This window comes from Bactrocera dorsalis, chromosome 1 (genome assembly GCF_023373825.1).
Source record: "Bactrocera dorsalis isolate Fly_Bdor chromosome 1, ASM2337382v1, whole genome shotgun sequence".
Taxonomy (NCBI): domain Eukaryota; kingdom Metazoa; phylum Arthropoda; class Insecta; order Diptera; family Tephritidae; genus Bactrocera; species Bactrocera dorsalis.
The window spans coordinates 57473853-57486101 of record NC_064303.1 but is presented as its reverse complement, the minus strand read 5'-3'; the positions used below and the strand labels follow the sequence as shown (position 1 = coordinate 57486101).

The 12249-nt window shown below is 40.2% G+C and overlaps 1 long non-coding RNA gene across 1 annotated transcript in view; it reads left to right on the top strand.

Moving 5' to 3' along the window:
* The window catches only part of LOC125775685 (uncharacterized), a 40944-nt gene extending 29077 nt beyond the window's left edge, over positions 1-11867 (top strand). Inside the window, exons 2-4 of the long non-coding RNA XR_007421290.1 lie at positions 5970-6102; positions 6175-6395; positions 9762-11867. This is a non-coding gene — a long non-coding RNA (uncharacterized LOC125775685). The remainder of the gene's footprint in view (positions 1-5969; positions 6103-6174; positions 6396-9761) is intronic.
* Positions 11868-12249: the final 382 nt, after the last annotated feature.

Genomic DNA, 12249 nt, shown 5'->3' with positions numbered 1-12249 from the left:
CCCCCTCCCTTACTGCTGAGGAGGACCTTAGCCGAAGCATCTAAAACTGGCACTGACGTCATCATCGGTTCCGACGCTAACTCGCGGCACCAGATCTGGGGAAGCTCAGACACTAAAAGTAGAGATGAGTCGCTTTTTGATTTCATTATTGGCGAAAAACTTCGCATTTGTAATAGAGGAAACTCTCCTACTTTTGTGACCGCAGGCAGGGAGTAGGCTCTCGATCTCACCCTAACTTCACAAGCGATTGCCCCGCTGATATCGAACTGGAGGGTCCTCGACGATCACTCCTTTTCGGATCACAGGTACATCGAGTTTAGTCTAGCCGGAGAAGGTCCGCCTAGGAAATCTTTTAGGAACCCTAGGAACACAGACTGGGAGGGTTATCACAGGAGGCTTCGACAAACTGTCCCACGCGCACCGGGGGTGGACTCGTTGGCCACTACCGATGTGGTGGAGGAGTGGGTTGAAGTTTTCAGCTCGGCTTTCAAGGCTGGAGAGGTCTTGTCCACTGAGATCGCCCAAGGGCAAAGAGAAACCTCTATGGTGGACCAAGGAGCTCTCAGATATCAGGGCGTCATGTAGACGGCTTTTCAACAAGACCCGCAGAAGTGGGTTGTCTGAGGACTGGGCTTTATATAAAGCAGGACTTTCAATATATAAGTCCGAGTTAAGGAAGGCCAATAGGACCTCGTGGAATTACTTCTGTGAAAAAGTGGAAGGCTGTCACGAGTCCTCGAGATTCAGGCGTATTCTCGCAAAAACCCCAGCGTCCCTGGGGTATCTCAAGGACGCAAATGGGAAGTGGGCCCTCAGTAGCGAAGAAACACTTCAAATGCTTCTCGACGCTCACTTCCCGAGCAACATGTCCTCTGTGAGGGGATCTCTCGGGGTGCCGCTTGACGATTGCGCGGCCTTTGTCGGCATCCTGGATGAGCGGCACTTGGCGTGGGCGATTAACTCGTTCAAACCATTAAAGTCCCCGGGACCAGACGGCATCATACCAGCGCAGCTGCAACAGGCTGTTAAGGTGTCATGCAGCTGGTTGGCACCTATCTATGCGAACTGCATCAGATTAGGTTACATCCCGGGGGCCTGGAGACGAGTCAGGGTTACGTTTATCCCGAAGGCTGGCAGGGGCTCCCATGTCACGGCCAAGGATTTCAGGCCAATCAGCTTCTCCTCCTCCTTGTTAAAGACTCTGGAGAGACTGATAGACTGGCATATAAGGAATAGCATTCCGAGAGACTATTTGTCAAAAGCACAACATGCCTATCGCAAAGGAAGGTCAGTGGACACTGTCTTGCATACTATCGTTTCATGGCTCGAAGAAGCCATTGAAGCCAAGGACTTCGCTGTTGGGACCTTCCTTGATATCGAGGGAGCTTTCAACAATGTCCTGCCTCAGGCAGTAGTAACTGCTCTTGACGGTCTTGGGGTTGAATCGAACCTCAAGTGCCTCATTCTCAGTCTTCTGTGTGACAGAGTGATCGAAACAGAATGGGGCAGCGCGCGCGCGAGGCGTAGTGTGAGTAGGGGAACACCACAAGGTGGGGTTCTCTCTCCTCTTCTATGGATCCTAGTCGTTGACGAATTGCTCAAAAAACTAGAGGATCACGGCTGTCGGGTGATTGCCTACGCAGACGATGTAGCACTTATGGTCAAAGGAAAGTTCCTTAGTACCGTGTACGAGTTGACGCAGGGATATCTCAGCGTTGTAACAAAGTGGGCGGTCGGAAGTGGACTCGCCATTAATCCAAACAAAACAGAAATGGTTTTATTCAGCAGAAAATATAAAATCCCGGCGGCACCGTTGCCGCAGATGGGAGGTATTCGCCTGCAACTGGCGGATACAGTGAAATATTTAGGGCTCATCCTGGATAAGAAGCTTTCATGGAAGCCGAATATCGAGGAGAGAGCAAAAAAGGCATATATTGCCTTATACTGCTGCAGAGGAGCTATTGGCAAAAGATGGGGTCTCTCACCGAAAGTGGTCCTCTGGCTCTATGACACCATAATAAAGCCCATCTTGTTCTATGGTGTCTTCACGTGGTGGAGGGCTTTAGGGAAGACCACACTGGCCAAGAAACTCGAAAGCGTTCAACGGGCTGCGCTAATTAGCATATGTGGTGCGTTAAGATCCACCCCAACCATGGCACTTAATGCAATTTTGAATATAACGCCGGTGGACATCGCCGGTAGATGCATAGCCGCGAAGGTGGCTATCAGACTCAGAGAATATGGTTTCTTAAAGGAACGTGCATCTGGTCATTCGGATATCCTTACAAACTTTGACTGCATACCATATCATCTGGATCATGGAGTCGCCAAACCGAACTCTGGCGGCTCCTTCTCTGCCCACATACCGACGAGGGAGATGTGGGTGGGAAGAAGCCGTTGGAGGAGGGGGGCACCAAGCTTTTTCACGGATGGGTCAAAGCTTGGGGGGAAGGTTGGTGGGGGGGTCTACTGTCGGGAGCTCTCCATCAACTCCTGTTTCAGACTTCCCGTCGCAGCCATCAAGGTAGCAGCTGATTTGCTGCTACGGAGTGCATCCACCTTCAGAGAAGTGACTATTCACTCAGATAGTAGAGCGGCTATATATGATCTCTTAGCCCTCAGTAAGGCTAACCTCTCATTGTTAGTGGGTCTTTTAACAGGCCACTGTCCTATTGGCCTACATGCGGTAAGAATGGGAATCCTACCGGATGCCGACTGCAGAAGCTGTTTGGAAGAAGATGCGGTAGAAACAAGCCAACACTTCCTGCTTGACTGTCCCGCTTTTGGGAGGTCAAGACTCAGACACTTGGGGACGCATACCTTTGGACATCCCACCGAACTGGCGGGTGTTGAAGTTAAGCGTCTGTGTAACTATGTATTGGCCACAAAGCGTTTCGCCAATATGTAAGTCCGAACACGGGAGTTCCTTTTTAATGGCATCACAAAGGACTAATTGTTAGTCTACGTGGGATCTTTGATCAGCCATCTTACCTAACCAAACCTATGACTCGAATCATCAAAAACAACACGTAAATTGGTTGTTGTACTTACGGTAGTTAAAATGTAGTGTGGTGCACTCGGGATCTTATTGTTCGTTGGACTCATGTTACCCAGTGCTCTGTATTTATTCATAAAGTCCATTTACATTACGAAGTTCTGGATTTTATATTGGAATTTGTAATTCCTACTATGCTTAACGTTTTGTGCTAGCGTCGAATCCGCAACTTTTGAGACAACTTGGCACTGCCAAGTCCTACGTCATAAACTTTACTTAGGAGCCTGAATCCAGCAACAATCTCACAGGCAGGTATTTTCCATAAGTGGTCTTTAGTTGAATAACTGCTGTGGCCAACATTCGGTGCGGAGGGGCACCTCATAATTCCCACAATGGTGACATGGATGAATAAACCCACGGTTTTATGCCCATCTCCTTTTGTGGAAGTATGAGGATACCCGCACCAACACCACCCTAAAACAAAGTGAGGTACCCGTGCCGACGGTTGAATGGTCAGCGTGCGGTAACGAATAGCTGATCGCTAACGGTAAGGGATGTTAGGGAAATACCGGCTTTGAAGACGAGTGACCAACCCTTTCCGGCCTACTCGTGGGAAAATAAACATGAACTAACAAACTAGAATAACAGCAACAACAACCAATTTGACGATAACCACTACAATTACTGGAACAGCTACGACATATCGGATGAGGTCGATCTACTCGCCTCCAGCCAGTATACGACTAAGAGCACTCTCGGACGTACCAGCCACATTTCACCGGTAGGGACAGTAGCAAAAACCAACAAATCAGAAGTGGGAGGGTCCAGCTCCAAAGCTACCATGAGCACCAACCAAAGTGCAATGGTAGCTAATCGGGACAACCAGCGAAAGGAATGCAATAAATCACAAAATAAATTAAGGAAAAACCGGTACCAAAGATAGAAAAAATTGCCAAAGATCAGGCAGCCGGCACTTTAAAGTTTAATAAATTTTCATATAAGATCAACTAATATGCTTACATAAAGGTGCGATCAACCGAATCTGCTCTTCACGATATGATAAACGTAATTGAAAAATCACTACATTACTACGTACTAAATGGTACAACACACTCTCTGTCCCCAACAGCTAAATACTTAAGGGGTAAAGATTGGCACCAAACTGACATTGAAAATAAATATAGAAAAAAGAATATAAAAGCCTATATGGCCTACTACACTTGCAAGAGTATCATTAGTAAAAAATTGGGGCCTTAAACCTAGTATGATCATGTGGAAGTACTATATACTGCTGTCATAAGACCTATACTTACATATGGAGCTTTGTGATGATGGCCAGTGCTAAACAAATAATAGAAAATTAGTACAATACAAAGAGCAGCATGTGCAGGTGTTACTGGTGGAATCAAGTCTTGTCCGACTGACGCGCTCAATATGGTCCTGCGACAACTACCCATGAATGAAATGAATGAATAATGATGAGGAATGCACTGCGACCTTTGGTCTATTGTGCCCTCTCCTTACTCACATTGACTCGCCTAGACCCAGCCCATTAATAAAGTCCAGTAGATTTCCAGGCGGTAGGCAATACGATCCCTATCCGGAAACAATACTCCAAGGGCCTTGGATCTGTGGTATTCTAAACCAGCTCAACGTTAATAAATCAGACTACATTCTCCCAATGCTGGATTTAAATAGACACTTCTAGGTGAGGATACCCTCTAAACGAGAATGGAGAAGGGGCTCAATAGGGAGGAAGATACCATCTCTGTCTATACCGACGGGTCCAAAATAGACGGCGGAGTAGGCACGAGAGTATTTTTCAATGATCTGGACGTTTCTCACTCTATCTGTCTACCGAAATCGGCTAGCATCTTCCATGCGGAAGTACTGGGCATAGAGAAGGCCTACGAAGCTCCAATGGAATACTACGAGAGGATACATAAAGCAACAATATACACGGATAGCCAGACGGCTCTCCTGGCCTTGTTGTCGCCCATGACTAGTTCCAGCATAGTCCTTAACTGCAAGAAGGCACTGAGCTCACTAGAAGACCAGCTCCACCGAGACTTGAACTGAGTCCCCGATAAGAGGAACATTTTCGTCAACGAAAAAGCAGACGAGCAACTATTACATACAATAACAGATGGAAAAGTATAATAAAATTCAATATATTTAAACAGATGAGCCCAAAATATGACAAGAAAAAAAAATAACGGCTTATTAAATAGCAGGAAAAGTGTCTACTTCTAACTTCTACCACAAAAGGGCATTATTTGGAGAACAAGCCCCAAAATGGGTATACAGTTTCTCTGTGAATGCCCAGCCCTATCGCAGATCCAACACAGAACACTTGGAATCCATTAAGCACCAACCCTTGAATGGATATCTACAAAAAGCATATCGAACATTAGTAGCTACGTGGAAACCACAAAATGGTTTGAACGAAAAGGTGATAGCAATAATAAAAAGGTTTATGACTACTGCATACACAGCCAGTGCTAATTGAGACCGAAATACAACAGGGCTGCACTCTAATCTACTTACCGAGGCAGAGTTCACCTTTGTCATAATTATATGTATAATAATGGCGTATCGCCCAGCGATAGCAATGAGTCCAAATGATTAAATCTTTCAACATCTGCAATATTTGGGTCTTTATAAAACAAGCTCTCAAACAGACCTATGAAATTTTTAAATTACAAATATCCTCCCTAGAATTTCGGCAGATTCATTTTAGTGAGCTTTGAGCTGTGAGGCGTTACGAAAGATGTTTCCGCAATTGATGTTCTATTTTTAGCTATAATATTTTTAATTATTGACTTTGTTTAAATAATTATATCCTATAACTCCATATCCTCTATATTACTCTCTTTAATATTATATTGACATTTCATTAACTTTTCACTATGTGAATTTAATATGTCTAGCCGACATTCCAATTCAATTCATCTTACGACATGGTTCTTTCCAGAAAGCCTGTCTTTATTCGCAAAATATTATTTTTCGCCACCGTCATTTCAGGCTTTAATGACTTTAAGTCTGTAAGTTTCTTTCTTGGAGACAGGTTGGAGGATAGTTTGCTTTGGCTTGCTCATTTAGACTTGGTAAGAGAATAAATTTAGATTTAGATTTTCGAAAAAACCCACCACGTTAAATAATTTGCACTCGTTACCTAGTGCATCGAATGTTTGCCGGCGTTTACGTCCCTTTGGAGCAGGATACAGCGAACTGACGGCAGCAGCGACTTGATACCAGCAACGGAGTTATAGCGCAGCAGTGGCTTAATACCAGCAGCGGAGTGATGACAGCAACGGATTGAAAAACGTTTTTATTTTTACCGTCACTTTAGTTTTTGCCGGTTCTTTAAACAGTTATTTTAAACGGTACTTTAGAAACTGTAAGTAAATTTTTTGGGTAGTGCAAACACGATTTGTGCTTTTATTTGGGAACACCACTGTACCACACTAATTATAAATCACTACTCACACTTGTACGTATGTAAATTATGTTGTGTTCTTTTAAAGTCAATAAGAAGTCAATGCTGTAACGGTGTAAAAAATATTATGGAACTGTAATTGAATTTAAACGCTGGGCGCATAAGGGTCTGCTGCTATAGCCCAGACAATAGCTAACAATTCTCGCTCATTCGTTGCGTAATGTGTCTCGCGTGCGTGAAACTTTGGAAATGGGTCGGCACAGGACTGTACCAATGCCATCTACGGTGGTGTAAGTTGTTAGATCAAAGGGCTGCTTGAAATCTGGGTACATAAATATTAGGGTGTCCGTTAGTCAGTTAGTGAATCTGTGTCAAATTTCACATCAAAAACTTTGAACTTTGACGTTGAATAACTTTGACGGAAGTGATTTCTTTGAAAAATTTCTGAGAAACTTTTTGTAGAACGTTCAATTTCCTACAAAAATAATTCGGTTCCGCAGCAATATATCAATTGGTTTCGCAAAAAAAAAAAAATTAATTGCAAAAAGTATGAAAACCCCATGTTCTTTATATGGGAAATATTGTAAATCGTCGTTGCGGCACGGGTTATTATCAATATTAAGAGCTTTTATGGGTTTCATAATTTTTTTAGGGCATTTACTAAAAATTTTGAGGGCGCTGCAGACTCAAAAATAAATTTGGGAAATAACGGACACCCTAATAAGTATGGCATCTTCTGATTACAAGATATTCCTCAATCTTTCGAATGCATTACGAGACCTTTTTGGACATATGCTTGCTCACCAAACTATTTTCTCCTTTGAGAATGTTGGTTAATGGCCTTGCTATTGCTGCGAAGTCCTTAATAAAACCCCTGTAGTAACTAGCTAAACCAAGAAACGACCCACCTTGTATTGCCCTGACCTTTTCAGGGTCAGTTTTTTTGGTTACTATAAAACCCAAGAATTCGACTCTCTCTTTAAAGAACTTAGTTTTTTTCTTGCGCTACTCTCATGTTTACATCGGCCAAGCATTTTAAGACCGTATCAATATGCTGCACATTGTCAGTTTCGTTTTTTGGAAAGATTATTACGTCGTCTACATAAACGTAAGGATGTCATCGATGGCTCTTTGAAAAATGCTACCGGCATTTTTCAAGCCAAAAGGCAAAATCCATATTTTCCGCCATTCACTGCGAATGACGTTTTTTCGTCTTATTCCGCTAGATAAATTTGGTGATAACCGGATTATAAATCTAGAGTCGTAAAAAATTTCGCCTTTCCTAGGTTCGCTAGGATCATTAGGATACTTGGCATTGGGTATCGGTAAAGTGAACTATCAACCGTTTTTTTCGGTTCGCATTGCTGTCAAGGCCTTTTCTGTCAACAACCCAGAGTGGGCTGTAGTATGGGGACTTTGATAGTCGAATGATACCATTTTTAAGTAACTGCTTGATTTCGTTATTTACAAAATCTGAAACTCCCATAGGGTAAAGGTATAGTTTGGAGTATATGAGCTCGGTGTCTATAGCGAACATCAAAGGTACACCGTCGTCCGATGTGAAAGAGAATAAAAGTGAGTGTGCTTATGACCGCACGACTGAAGTGAAACTTCTTTCACTGTATCTATATGTATATATATGAATTTATTTTATGTTTTCATTAGTAAATTAATATTTTTGCATAGATCTTTTATTTTTTTTCATTGTTTTATTCGTTATTTTCATTATTGGGTACATCAGTAATTACTGTGGTTGGTTGTAAAGCCGAGACAATAGGCTTATGATACGAAAAATACGATACATATATTTTAGAATTAAAATTAGACAGAAATCTAGAAAAAACTGCATCGATTGTTGTTCCATGTCTTGTAGTTGGCTCATTACGGTCATTATTCATTTGTAATTCTAATTTATCTCGTAGAAAGTTTATCAGGAGTTGTCCATCTTCGGATGCGAAATTGATATTGAAATCTCCTGCTAAGATTAGTCGCAACGTATGATAGTTTTCTCCTAGTTCTTCAGAACCTACTCGACCATAAATCATAAGTCTTCTGTATATACACTTTATGATGTTATTAACTGTGTTATTGGGCGAAATGTAAACAACTACCATTATGATGTTTGTTCCATCGTCCAAAACACAGTGAGCAGCACATATATCACCAACGAATATGTTGTAATAGAATGTCTATGTTCGAAGTTACTATATTCGAGGTATCATTCGATTTCTGATAAATTGCCACTCCTGCTGATCTAGCATTTTTACGCTTGAATTTCGCAAAACAATCAAAATTCGGGATGTCAACGTTTTCATCGTCATTTGATCAGGTTTCTGATAAAAACAGGATATTGCTTGAATCAATTGCGGGATCGCTCAAGTCCGATACGTGTTTTCTGAGACTTTGGCAATTAAAAGTAACCATGGACAACTTTTTTCTGTCATTCATAAAATCGAGAATCGTTCTACCTATTGTTGACAATGTGTTCAACGATAATCGGCGAAATTCATCTTGTAAAGATATGACCGATGTATCATTTTTTCGCCCATGATAAAATCTATTATCATTGTCTTTCGGTACTATGTAGAGTCCGTCCGTCGTTATTTCAGAGGGTTCAGGGACTTGATTGTTTTGTGATGAACCAGCCCTTTGAATATCATCTGTAGCAATTTCAACTATTGCTGGTTCCTGTTGTTGTTCATAAAATCGAGAATCGTTCTACCTATTGTTGACAATGTGTTCAAGGATAATTGGCGAAATTCATCTTGTAAAGATATGACCGATGTATCATTTTTTCGCCCATGATAAAATCTATTATCATTGTCTTTCGGTACTATGTAGAGTCCGTCCGTCGTTATTTCAGAGGGTTCAGGGACTTGATTGTTTTGTGATGAACCAGCCCTTTGAATATCATCTGTAGCAATTTCAACTATTGCATCTGGTTCCTGTTGTTGCTTACATTGTTGTTTAAGCAGTGCTTTTTGTGCTCTGAATTCTCGACCACGTTCTACAGAAGTTTTTGGCGCTTTATTTAACCTATAATTCTATAATTTCAGTTGTGTAAATGTAGTAAATTATTATTAGAGTCATGAATGATCATAAAAGTAAATTCGAAATTAATGTACCTAACTTCAATCATTTGTCTCGGTTTTTGAACATGATCTATAGTGAGATTTCCATCATTAACTTCCATTTGATTATTGTCATGTTCAATCACGATGTCATTTTTTCATTATTTGTAATGGTAAACCTCTACAATTAATAAGTATTTTATAATTTACGGATTAGTTAAATTTTTTGTTATTCTATTTTAAAACTTTGCTGAAGTAAATTGTAGAAACGTGAGGCTAAAATACGGAAGAGTAACAAGGAAAAAGCGAGAGAAAAAGAGAAAGAGAGGCAAGAAAAGGACAGAGAATCAAACGCGTCCCAATGCCGAGAGTAGAATGCCGCATATTAGTAGAGGGAGAAAATAGTCAAGGACAAAGCAACAATGCATATGACGCTACGACGCTAGTAAGAAGGTACCCCAATGTCCGGCGCCGAACGAGCGAGACGGTTTCGGGAACGTCGCAAAACTGCTGCCGCCGACCTCGAGAGTACTGCTCCCACTGGAAAACCTATACTTATGGATCTTCCACGGAACTGAGAGATGTCAATATCAGTAGAAGTGAAGCAATGCAAAATCATAAACGTTCAGCGGACAAACGCTTCAAAACGGTATTTAAAGCCAAACCGTTTGGTTTATCTTGCAGCGTTTGTGATCGACTTTGGTTTGAAAGAGACTTAAAGAAAGTGAAACATCGCAACATTTCTTTCCTTCAAGCAAAATTACCCGATGAAAATGTGACGGAATTTCGCTTATGCAGTACCTGTAGCAAATCGATAGATGCCAATAAAATCAAAACGCAGTCGTGCTCAAACGGTTTTCGTTATCCTCTAAAGCCGAGCGGACTGCCGCTGCTTGACCCAATCAGCATTCGATTGATTTCACCGCGGTTACCATTTTCATGTAAACAACATGGTGAAGCAATTACCGAGGCGGATAGACGACGATTTTGCTTTTAATATCAACATAAAAAAGAAACTTATTCATAAATCGAATTACTTGAGTGGTTTCGTACGTAGATCCGTTATCAAGGCCTGGCTGCGTTATTTGGTAAACCAACCGCTGTACAAACACTATGACATAAAGATCGACTCGAGTGTGTTTGACAAAGATATGGATGACTATATCAAGCTCAAATTTCAGATTGAGTCTGTCGATCCCAACTTTGCCCCAGAATCTAAAATCCTGTGTGTCCCGGCACAGCCCCACCCGATTTTTTATCGACCGGGAGAATGTTCAAAATTGAACATGTTCGTTGCTACCAAAGGACGGACAACAACATTATAGTTAAACCTTTTATATGTTTGACATATGGTAACACCGATTATTTGACAGTTTGTAGCTCTTTCGTTATTGTTAAGTAAATTGATTTGAACAATAAATCAAATATAGAATGAAAATGAACTATTTTTGCACTATAGAATGTAAAAAAAATGTCTACAAACTATTTCATGAAGTGTTTGTGAACATAAAAATTAATGATATAAATGTAAAACTAATTTTAAATCCTAAATATACGTAATTCAATTAGTGGTAATTTTCAACTTTAAACGCAAATATCTCAAAAACTATTCGTTTGCGACCATACCCATTTTATTTCCGAAATCCTGGGACGGTATTCTAAAACTTCAAGTAAACAATAATTAAAATATTTACAAAAATTATATTCATATCATTTTACTTACGAAGAAAAACACAATAACTTATCTTTTGCTTTTGCGAAAAAATCAAAATTTTTTTTTATTTTTTTTCCAGAAAACAATCAAAATTGACGCATTTGACATTTTAATTGGCTCACAATTTCCCATCAAGGGGTTCCATAATTGCTCACCAGGGTTGCCATTGATTGTGACAAATAAGCACAATATTGTTGGGGGCGCTGTATTGGCCAATAAATTGTCAAACTACACGATTGACTTATAATAGAGACCAATAATTGGTGTATTGAGACAATCGTGTATTAATACTTTTTGTATCAACTCGACTGCATTTGTCAGATATTTTTTGTAAGCGAAACGTTCTGTGTTATTTGACTAACGATTTTTACATTGCAATGTCCTACGAGAGTAATCGAGCGGTGCGACGCTGCATTACCAGTCATTGGTGAAATGACTAGTTCCAAAATCGTTTGTGAATAGCTAATACAGAATCGCCAGCGTTTTCATTAATTCAAAATGGCTAGTGATTTGACTGACTCCAAATCGTTAGTGATTTCGTTAATTCGAAATTACAGGTGGTTTGACTAATTCAAAATCGTTAGCGATTTCATTTATTCTAACTCGCTAGCGATTTTACTGGTTCAATTTTACGAAAATAAAAGAAATTTTTATGAAATTCAAAGCAATAGTAAGCAAAGTAATAAAAAAAAATCATTTAGTAAATAAAGAAAATAAATGATTAATAAATAACAATATAATGTAAGATAGTACATATTTTAAAACTACTAAGTAAGAAAATAAATTAAAAAATACATATGTACATATGTATATTTGAATTTATTTTCTTACTTAGTAGTTTTAAAATATGTACTATCTTACATTATATTGTTATTTATTAATCATTTATTTTCTTTATTTACTAAATGATTTTTTTTTATTACGCGTTTTTTTTGACGCTGAAGGGCTTGGCGCAGTTGATTCTCTGGCGATCCAGCATCTATCCCGGTAGGAATGGACTCTAAAATAATTAAAATATATTTGTTATTAA